This window comes from Lepisosteus oculatus, chromosome 9 (assembly GCF_040954835.1).
Source record: "Lepisosteus oculatus isolate fLepOcu1 chromosome 9, fLepOcu1.hap2, whole genome shotgun sequence".
NCBI classification, from domain to species: Eukaryota; Metazoa; Chordata; class Actinopteri; order Semionotiformes; family Lepisosteidae; genus Lepisosteus; species Lepisosteus oculatus.
In genome coordinates this window covers 323756-335993 of record NC_090704.1, presented here as the reverse complement: position 1 = coordinate 335993, position 12238 = coordinate 323756, and positions in this window count along the sequence as shown.

The window sequence follows — 12238 nt, the reverse complement described above, 5'->3', positions numbered from 1 at the left end:
CAGAAAGCTATTTGGAAAACAGTTTAAATATATTCCATTCTCTAGAGTCTGTCTCATCATATCCCTCACCTATATACAAAAATCTGTCACTAGAATTAGTTATATTCTCAAATCAATTTTCCCGTACATATAAATGCACGACATTTAGACTTTTGTTTGTAGGGAATATTTATCACTATTATCTTAACAGAGTTTAACTGAAATGTTCTGAAGTATTTCTGTTTGCAAAATACTCTGACATAATCAACTGCAATTAGCTCAGCCCATTTGAAAACTGTTTTCAGAGATCAAGTTCCATAACAGACATCAGATAACAACAGTGCTGTTCATGCAGAAAGGTTTAGTTTTTTTCCAGTCCAGTAGAGAGGAACGTCTAATGTGTGATGATTCAGGGGTGACAGATGACTGTTGTCAATGTTCACATGTCTGTAAAGGCCAAGAGCTGTTCATTCAGTGAGTGACCTGGCAGAGTGGGGAGGCTCTGGCCTGTCTTACTGTTACAGGAACTGAGTGAAAATTGACTGTAGGTGTAGTTGAACTGATACAGTGTCATGATGGAAGGGTTTGCCTCCATAATTCCGCAGTGCTGTATTGGGTATTCACTGAGTTAGCTGAGTGTGTCGGAACATCCCTTGGCTGTTCTAGGCTGTTTTTGCATGCATGTTAAGGAAGATTATATAAGCTTGTCCCTACACCATGCCACACAGCATAATCTTCAGCTTCTCCTTCCAGCAGCCTGACATCTTGCAATGCCACTGCCTTTTCTCACTCCTCACTTATCAGTCCTGTGGCTGCTTTTCAACAAAACTTCCCATTTGCTTAATTAAACCAACTTCAATTTAACGTTGCTTTTGTGTAGTAACTTCTGTCCCTGCTCTTTAAATATTTTACTATATTTTATATATATGGTTTAATTTCACAATACTGTATGTCTAGATTTACTGTAAATTTAAGTATGTTTTCAAAAATTATGGCTGAAAAGATCTGACGCTGTTATGCATTTAAAAAAATGAGTCTTTCATACCTGCAGACCTGATTTTCCATATGCTGTTAAAAGAGGTTAGATGGCAGCAGTACATGAAAGTTACAGAATGATTCTTAGCTGTAACTGTTTCCTAATCAAAGGAATTCCTATCCTATCTGTCATCATCATTCCAACTGGAATACAGGTAAATATGCATTTGATAAAATTCCTCTATGTGGTATCTGCCTGGCCATGTCTGAAATGCTTAACTGAACCAGCATAAGAACAGAAACTGATTTTTATCTGAATTTATGCACAGGTAAATGTAGTGTAGTCTTTCTCCCTGGATCGGCTTTCCAAATGGTGCCTGCATGTGGTTTAATCTACATACAGATGCTAGATGTACTGATAGTATTTATTTAAAAAAAAAACACCATAAAACTGGCAAAAGAAAAATTTCAGTACACGGAAATAACAAACATAAATGTTACTTGATGTTGGTTTTCAAAATTAGATGAAAATATTTTTCAGAAACCTTTAGAGTATTGAAATTCCTTACTTGCTGAGTATAGTACATATGTATATTACAATTTAAAATTTAGATTTTAAAATTAAAATGTACAAATGTATTGTTTTAAATAGAAATTACATCTGGGTTAGTATTAGAATACTTGTACTTTATATATGAATGTATTAGAAATGTCATTCTGGGCTATTTTTAAAATGCTTTTTGTCTTAAAAGTGTGTCCAGTGAAGGATGCTAACACACTGAAGCAGGATTTGCAGAAAGAGACTTCAGTTTCAAGTATGTGTTATCTGTTAGTGTGAGGAAACTATTCCTTAACAAAAGCTGAGGTCTGGAGTGTCTACTGGCCTTTCTTTAGAAGCACAAGGTGCTGTTACACGTCAGGCACGAGTGCGGTCACTGGGGACACTACTGCTGAGGGTCCCTGTCCACTCTTCACCTGCAGACAGCTCCCTAATGTGAAGGGGGATGTTTTTTACAAGCCAACAGCTGGAATTGTTACTGTGTGAAACAGATGTTACAAACATTTAAACAATTCTGGAAGAATTTCCAAAACTAACCCTGTCCCACTAAAAACTGAGATGTTTAAGAACTGACTGTCACAAAAGTATTAGTACCTTCTCAGCACCATCTCATATGTTTTTAAATCAAGACATGATTACCCAGGGCATGATGAGTGCATAGGAAATATAAGCAAGGCTTATATAGATACTGGTCTGACTTTACAAATTTTGCTGATAAAAAAATCCAAAAGAAGTCTAAATATACTAATGTTCTATTACAGATTGTATTTTTATTTTAGATTACATTTCCATTTTACACATTCATAGTCTACTTTAAAGAAAAATGCTCACGTCTCTTTTTTTTAAAAAAAACAGACACTTGTGTGATTTGTGTTGGAACCACGAGACCATGTGAGCAAAGCAAATGAACTCAGAAGTCAACTGCTGAGACACAGAGTCTGATCTCTCCAGTGATAAGCTCGTCTGTCTTGGCTCCAGGTAAAACAAACTGTCCTGGAGTAGAACAGAAGCCTGAGCCCTTGCCTTCAGCCTAATGGCTGTAATATGGATCCGCTTCAGGCTTTGGGAGCTAAAGTGGCTGGAGCAGTTGAGCCACTGGGCAGAAGACTCCAGACAGAATCAGACCCTGGAGAGCAGCGTTTGTCTCGGTGGGCTTAATGGAGGCATTCTTCCCTGCTCCCTGTGGCCCATCGCCCATCTCTGATAAGTGCAGAGAGTGTTTTTGGTGGGGGTGAGCCTTTTCAGGTAGCATACCAGACAAAGATCTACAGTACTTTACTTAAGGATCACATAACGGGGAAAAAAAATAATTCCTCATTTTTAGAACACAATAGCACTGTCTGAGAGAGATATAGCAGAGATGTGCAGGGAACGCTAGTGACGTGACAAAGAAAGGGCTTTACAGATGCTTTGTTGTAGATCTAGCTATTGCTGCGTTAGCTTTCTTGGCTTTCTTCCAGTCGAGCCTGAAGAATACTACTGTGGCATCCTTCCCAGGGTAGGGGTGCACTGACAGTGAGACGGCCGCTAGTGACCTGTGTGGAGACGGACAAAGGGATTCTATGGCAGTTCAATAATTGAGTGTTAATTGTGTGGATTGGAGATTTTGCTTAGTATGAAAATTGTTTGTTTGCTACAGTGGGCTGGACCCTGGTGAGAAGAAGGTGGTCGTGGCCACAAGAAAGAATGGCTTTCTTGTTGCACTTGTTTGCATGTTGTGGTTTGTTATCAGGTTAAATAAAGTCTACAGAGTTTAGTCGGGGTTTTAGTCAGAGTAGCTTTTGTTTGATTAAAGTCAGGAGTTCTCCACGACAGCAGGTCCCCATAGTCGCTATTCCAAAAGTAGACATTTTCCATGTTTTTTTTTATTTAAAAAAATTGCTGACTCATTGAGTGAAGTCAGCACTGCAACATTTTCCAGTTTCGTCTTGCTGTTTAATTTTAAATATGATTAAGCAACCTTTGAATTTCGGGACATTTTAATAAAACTTTTAATAAACCTTGGCAATGATTAATGTTTTAGCATTTGCACTGAGATATTATTGAACTTTAGTTTTAGGAATGGAGGAAACGTTAAAATAATTATTTAAAAAGAAAATCTGTTCTGCATGTTTGGTTCCAGAAATGATGAATGAAAGTCTGTTCCTTTAGTTGTTCCCGAGACTATGAAAAATGGAATTTGTTAAGACTAATACGTTGGTGGATTTTATCAGGACATGATTTGGAATGTATTTCACTAGGCAACACTGAAGGAATTAACTCTAAAAAAAAGAACAAATGGCCCTTAGAGAACAACAAAAGACATCAGGCTGCATTAATTAAAAAAAAACAATATAAAGTTATGAAAATGTGTTTCAAAACTCCATTGCAGCTCACTTGTGTTCAAGTTTTAAAAATACTTGGGAATAGACCTTCACTCTTTTGAAAACAAGCCTGACTTGAGAAAATAAGGAGAGATATATAGGAGCCCGAAAGTTTTCTCCAGTGTGTGTTTTGGGGGGAGTGTGGTATGGACACGAGTGCAAGGCTGGTGAAAAGGCTCCTGGCTCTCAGAGGTCAGCGAACAATAGGACCCAGCTGAGGGCAAAGGCCAAAGGCTGAACACCATGGGCTGTTTGAATAGGAGCCAGGAAAGCAGATGTTATTCCTTCAGCTTCACAAAGAAGGAAGCAAATGGCGAGTGTTGTGAAAACCTGCTCCCTCTTACATCAGCCTTACAGAGCCCCTTGTGCTGAGGAACATCACTTACAAAGCAGTGCAGTTATGGACAGGATTCAGGCAGAACAGCATGTTCCTGGTTTTGGCACACTGAGTTGCGCATGGCTCCACATAAAACATATAGTAAGTTCTCAAGATATATTCACATTTCAGTGAATCTGCCACCACAGTGATAAATAAAAGGTACTGAGAGATGCCTGTCATCCCATGATATAGTCAGAGGACTATAAGACCCCCAAGACAAGCTAATTTCTTATTGCTGACCAGATGGACACTGGAGCAAATGTTAGTATTACATTGTCACTTCTGTTTTTTTGGGGGTCTGTGCTGCACAATAGGCTTTATTTAAACAGCTGGAGAAGGAAGGTTGCTGGTTTGACTTGGTCTGTGGAACAACTGTAACAGCTGCACAAGCCCTGAGTGAAAAGGCATGAATTCACCACTGGCAGAAGAAGACGTGTGTGTACAGGCTGACAGAGTGTTCTCACTTGGACGCAGGTCTGCCCAGGATGTGTTCTGGGGCCTGACCTGCGGGATGAGGCAGCTCTGCTGCAGCACCAGCAGGACGAATGGGAAAGACCAAGCTGTGTGCGTGAGGCTGTGTGCTCTCCTTGCTTTTCAAGGCCTGCAGGCTTTGACCTGTAAATAGATGCCCAGACGGAGACTAATCTGCCACCCAGGGATGCACAGGCGTCATGTCTACATGGCTCCAGAGAAATAACTGATGCTTATCTATTTCTTTTTTTGAAGCACATGTGATAATCCATTCAATCAGTACAGTCATTGTACCCATTCTGCAATTCTTAATGAGCACAAAACACTGAGGTGCAATGCAGGAGCAGGTCTGGCGAAGAGAGCTGGGTCCACAGCAGCCAGTTGCTGCATGTAGAAGGGAAGGAGGAGAAGCTCAAGCTGGGAAGTGTAAACAGTTTGGTTAATCAGCCCTGTTGATTCCACCAGCCACCTCATGCAACACTCAGACAGCTCTTGAGCAGAGAAAGGTCAGCTATAAAAAATATCAGCTTCACCTGTTAATTACTGATAATAACATTCCTTGGCTTTGTGTAATCCTTAATCCTAAAAGGAAAACAAGTAAACATGAATGTATATAACAATCAGTTTTTTCTAAGAACATGATGAATGAAAGGTTACATAAAAAATCTCATCCAGCCATTTGAATGAAGTAAGTGTATCAGCTTCGACAAGTCAGCTAAGTAGCAACGTTTTTTATGTAATATGGTGAATAAAATTGTATACAATATTCTAAAGCAATTTCTTACTGCTACATTGTCCTATTTTGTTATAACATGGATGGATTTTTATAACTATATATCCTAATTTTCTGCTTTTTATTGCCTAAACCTCAAGTTTACACATGAGGTGTTGACATAGACATCTAAATATTTTTACAGGTAGCTTCATTAAGCTTGGGGCTTTCCTTAACATCTCTGTAGCTTAAGTTTCTCCTGCCTGCATGTAACACTCTACACACGTGCTGCTAGTTAAATGGCATCTACCATCTTGAATTCTGTTTAAACTCTTTTGAATTTTCTTTGCCACTTCTTACCGTGTTCACTAATCATGACGAACCAGACTCACTCTTACTAACAACACCTGAAACTAGATCACTGATATAAATTGGGAAGTCTGGTCTGAACACTGACACCAACAATACCCTGATTGCATCACGGCAATCTGAGCATTTACCTCTATCTGTGCTGTTTTCTATCCATTAAGCAGAGCATTTTCATATACACTTTCAATAGATTGTGAAAGTCTAAATATGCTGTGTTGTTTGCTGTTTGCACCCATTACTGCAGTTGCTTATTCATAGAACTGTAACATAGTGAAGAGAGAACTGGCTTTTCTAATTCGATAATGACTGTCCACTATTCTCATACAGATTATAATTAATTTGGTTCTAATGCACATTTTGTCTGAGATGTATTGGTCTATAATTACCTGGTTCGGATTTCCCACACTTTTGTATGGTTGGGCGCTTTAGTAATTATGCAGTCAATGGGTCTTACCCCTGTGTAGAGTGACGGCTGGGAGAGTTTTGTTAACAGCTTATGAATGACATATCTTGTCTCCTTAAGTACATTTAAAAGAACACTAGTAATGAAGCCAGTTCATTAATTTTTCCTGTTCCTTCACTGTTGTACTGCTGAAAAAAGTATTATTTATTTTCACCTCCATTACAAAATTACTTCAGTTTCTTGACTGTTCCAATTTAATTTTTGACATGGCTAGAGGTGACAGTTCCAAAAGAAGAGCTGCATTTCTGCACATAGAAAAACACAAGTGATGTCTGCAAAGCAGATAGTAGAGAAACTATCTTCCATATGTAACTTTAAAAAGATATTTTTAAATTCAAAGGTTCTGCACCATTAATTGGAGAATATGTTGATAATGTTTGGAACAGGGATTAGAAAGTATATGGGCCTTCCTCTTCCTGATATGTGTTTATTTTTTTAAAATGATGTCTACCAGTGCACTCATCTCTGCTTTCTGACAGACCAGGGGTGAGTGCATTATAGAAAAAGGCTCAATGGGCTTGGAACCCAAGAAAAGAGGCAGCCTTGTGTGAAGATCCGTGAAGATCCTGTTTAGATAAAAGGTCATCGCAGACATCCACAAGCTGTCTTGTTTTTGTTTTTGGGCAGTGATTCGCAGTGAGGCTGGTTGAGGGGGAGGGAGGGGAAGGTGGTGTTTCAGGTAGATTGGGAAATACAGCTCTTTTGCATCTTTCAGTGAAAGTTTTCCAACCGCTATAAATCCCTTCATTAGGTAGGACTTTTCACTTACTCTCTAAGTGTTAGTTTTTATGGAAGGGAATTAATCCTAAAATGTATACGGCGTTAAGTAAGGAAGAAAAATGATACATAGTTAATTAAAAATATTCTGCAACCTTTGGTTTAAAAAGCAAACCATACCAAGCAATTTACTTAATATGTAACATAATTAATATTTTTTTAGTCTGAAATGTTTTTGGTGGTGAACATTTTAAAATGTTTTTATAGCATTGTAACTCCTATGAAATGTACAGTTCTTAGTATTTATTACAACTATTTAATTTATTAATTTTCTAACACCCTCCGGAAATAAACAGTTTAAAAAAGACTCCACTCAAGAAAGTCCACATATGACACTAGAACCCATGAGATTTCACCTATGGGCACATAGGTCAGGAGAGTGAATATAACAGGCCCTGTTTGAGCGGCCTAAATACAGGAGGTTATGTAAGTAATTATACTAATTAAATCAATATATTGATCAAGACTAATAGGGGTGAAAGGTAATTGCATTCTGGTGTTCTTATAGTGCTCTTGGTTTTCTAGTTCATTTTCATCTGCAAATTGCACAAGGAATGTGGATATTATAGATATACAGTACTGTATATACTGTAGTAAAAGTAACAATTTCAAAACGTTACCAGGAACTCCTAATTTTGCCTATCCAATGATTCTCCATATCAAATATCAGGTAGCTGATATTTTCATTGCAGTTACAGTATTTCTGTTCCTGCTCTTCCAACTCTATTAGAAAGACATTTATTCTGTATTTTTTTAGATCTGAAGGAAAGGAAACATTTTTTGTTACATAGGTTAATAATACAGTACTATACTAAGGGGCATTAAAAAGCAAAAAATCCTGTGCTGTTGGCTTTCATAGTCATTTATTGAATTTTTAATATGGTTTTAATTTTACAAACACTTTTGTACTACTAATTATATTTCGAACATCACCTAAGTTTCTGTACTTTTCTTGTAGTAAGTTCTGTTAACATCTTATCATTAATCAATAATCAACCTTTATAAAGAAGCTATAGAAAATACATTTCAAAACATCAAACCTAGCATTCAATCTGCAGTCATCTGACTAATCCTTCAATTGTCCCAAATATTTGAGTTGGAGTCATAGAATTGTTTATATTATTATATTATATATTATTTATATGCCCTGCAGCTTCTGAATAATATTACCTTTTGATGTCTTCCAGTCAACAATTTGTTTTTGATTTAAAAGACAGAGTACAATATACAAAGATTTGTTAAAAATATATTTTATTAATCCCAAAAACACTTATGTTTTTATTTTTAAGAAAAAAATAACTTGTTCAAGTGATTGTCAGAGCTGTGTTTTCAAAGCTCAGTGTGACAGTCAGACAGGTACCCTGCATGCCTATAGGTAGGGTTGAGACAGCAGAATGAGCACATTCTAGCCTGAGCTTGTAAGGTCCCTGAAGGCAGAGTGTGGTCAATAGTGGTTTGGTTCTGGTCAATACTGGGATAGGAGACAACAGCTAAAAGCACATTATTGGTAAACCAGTAGGTGGCTCTCCTCCCAAAGGGCCAACATTTGAAACCAATCAATGCCCCAGTAACAAAGTAGCATTTGTGATGTGATCTGTCCCAGAAATGAGATGTTAAAACTGAAAATGCAGGAACTGAATGTTCTGATCTGAAAACTGCATACAGGTACAGTACATTGCCAGACTCCACACTTTCCCCTGATGCACCTCAGTTGCCTCTGTGAAAAATGCCAGACAAGCAATGGTCAGATTAAGCTTTAATGACTTTACTAGACTATACTCCCCTTGTAGTATAGTCACCTTAGTATACCTTAGTATAGTATATAACACTCATTGGGGGCACATAGAATAGTGGGTATGTCTCTGACCTCGTGACTGGTGGGTTGTGAGTTCAGGTCCCTGCTGCTGTTGAACCTTGAGTCACACTCTTTACCCTGTGTACTCCAATCCACCCTGCCATATAAACAGGGACAAGCAGTGCTGGGGGGGTTGATTACTGCGATGGACCAGCTTTGAGTCACATGCTCTCGTCCGCCTGTCTCCATGGAAACTAGGATGAGCTCTGGCCTGGTGAGTCAATATGGTTAGGTTACATTAATTATTTGTACAAACCTATGTTTTCACTTTTCAATGAAAAAAATCCATATTATAGTTACAGTTGTTGTATTCTGTTATAATCTTGTTTAGAAGAATTGCTTTCAATTTTTTTACTAAGATCAACCTCAACTGATGGCTAACGAGAGTCCAAGAGAGTTTCAAGTTTATCGATATGGCACACTTTTCATAATGGTTTAAAAACACTATCACATTGCATAGTTTTGTACAGCACAATAAGCAACTAATTTTTGGCCTACCAAATTCTTTGAGACATTACGTTACATTGATGGTTTCTAAGTAAGCAATCTCTTAAAGGTTATGTACAATATGTTTTAAAGCTAAATTATCAAATTAAGTGATATAACCAGTTCACTGTTGTTTATTTTCGTTTTTTTAATTAAAACTTACCATGCAATGGTAAAATGAGCATTTTTTAGAGCAATTCAGACCTATTAGTTTTTTTAAGTATGATGCTGTCACCTTTGTGTTAAGAAATTAAAAAGTGGATCAGTTTGTCTCATTTCAGTATGATTGTGAGACTCCTGTCCTACATACATTCCATAAATATCAAATTGGCCAGAGGTTATTTTTCTACTGTTTGCTGAAATGCCTTTCCAGCTTTTTGTGAAGGTGTTGATTTGAACAAAGATTGGAGGGTCTGCTTCTTAGTCTGGGAGTTTCATTAACATGCCTGGACAGGGGAATGCTACAAGTATGTGCCATCATGTGCTTTAACTTAAAGCAAGAAAGCATTTTCAGAAAAGGTCATTCATTATGGTCACTTACATACTTGCACACAAAAAATGATGACATTCCATTAGATAAAAGGTTTCTGCTGTTGTTCCTACTAATACAGTGATGTGTTTAACATTTAATTGCAGGGCTTTTACAGCTCATTATTTTCAATTTTGTATAACATGGAAATTCCATAGTTGTTTCCTTCATTGTCCAGTGGAGTGCTATAAAATGAACATGTGAGTTTTTCAACAGTGCTGTACTGAATACACTCTCTTATTTCAGAATTGGCTTCCCAGCTCAACAAGGCAGGAGAGAGAGGGTGGTGTGTGGCCAGGCTCCCACACAGGGGCATACTCACTCTCTCACACATCAGATAGGTCCTCTATGAGAACGGAAAATAAATGGTACTTCAGCTTTCCAATTACAAGACAAGAACTGCAAAAATTACAACTACATTTTATTTGAAACAAACTATTACCTACTGAAGTATAAAAGAAACAAAGCACATCTAATGCATTGTTTTAATTTGTGTTCTTATGTAAACTCCCTGATGTTTAACATCTCCGTTATGAAATAGTTTCACAATGAATGTTGTATTCCTAAGCTTGGGGTCAGAGTTGGACTTCTGATTTTATTCAGCATTTCTATGACAGTGCAAACATTCATTTAAAGTGAGAGGGACAGAGCATCTTAATAAACACAGCACCTTAAAGAAATTAAGAACATGGATGAGGAATGAAAGTGGCAATATTAAGGAATTTAGATGAGAAACGGAAGTGTTTTGTGTTGGGCTGTGTTCTGCCTTCTACTGTTCTACTGTCTGCCTGGGTAACTGGTGGTTTTCTCTCTTCCCATCTCTTTGCCTGTTTTGGTTCTGGAAGACCATTAGTGCAACATTGGATTTCCATCTGTCTGGCTCAGACAGGCATTGAAACATGGCTTCTCTGAGCATGGGAACACTGGACTGGCCCTTTTCCTTAGCCCACCCTGGCATTTCCACAAACATAAATTCCACTGTGAAGTATCCTTCTCCACTTGTCTGTGCGGTTCAGTATGAATATGGAATGAAGGGTTTCCAGCACCAGAACACCTCACTCCTCTTACACAGATGCCTTTTGAAAACCACTGAAAGGGAATGAGCATGCAGTCGTGATAAATAAGGTAATGCAGGCTGAGTGAAGTGAACATTATCAGATTGCCTGATTGCTTCTGACACCACTGTAGCAAACGGTCCAAATGGAAACAATCCCAGGGGATTACAGATCAAACTCTGGTTGCAGACACCAGTAGTTATAATCTTGTACTCTGTCATTTCCTGTGCTGACATTTCTTGGCTTTTATTATCAAGTTCAGCTCATTCATTAAAACAAATCTTGCAACCTTGAAGTAAGCAACTGCACCCATTGTTAGATTCTATCTAGAAAATGACATTGTATTGAAGGCATGCTGAAGAAGTTGAAGCTGTGTACTGTTTCCCTTACAGTTAATATAGTGCTTTGATATAAAATACATTGTGAGTTTCCACACATATTGCAGTGGATCACTACACTATGGATTCTCTACTTAGCTTGTTCCAGTATGGGCAAGTAAGGAGACACTCAGCCAACAAGTGCATATTTTATTATGCTGTAGGTAGTCAGAACTAAAATAGAGACTGATGTGTGAGGGAGTAGGATTCCATGGGTAGTTAGCATGGATTTAGAAAGGCCAGGTTTTGTTTAACAAACGTGGTACTTCTTTGAATGAATGACAGCAGAAATACACACATAGCATGTAAGTCAAGTATATTTAGTTCCACATAACCATTATTTTAAAATTATTTCATGTTTAGTTTTTAAATTTCAGAAAGGAGGCCTACAAGGCTCTCATGTATCTGGATGAAGAACAGACTGATAGACAACACTGCAGACAAGGGGTGTGTTGACATGTGAGATGACATAATTAGTGGAATACCACAGCGATCTGCTCTTCCCAAGTTATGTTAATTATATAAACTCTAGAATAGTTAGTAAACTAGTAAGGTTTCCAGATGACTAACACAGAAGTATAAGTGAACACTATAGATGTAGGAGAGTCCATTCAAACATATTTAGATATAAACCAAGACTGGGCAAACACTTGGTAAGTGATATTTAACGTAGGCAAGGGCAAATTATGCTATTTTATAAAGGCAGAAAAACTTTAACTACAGATTCTATGGAAAATACCTACCTGGAAGATGTATGGGAACGACTTTGTGAAAAGACAAGTGTTTATAATGACACATAATTTACATCTCAGACCTAGATAATGAAGGGAAGCAATAAAAAGGGCACCAAATTGTTAGGATATGGTTAAGGTGTAGAAATTAAATTAGG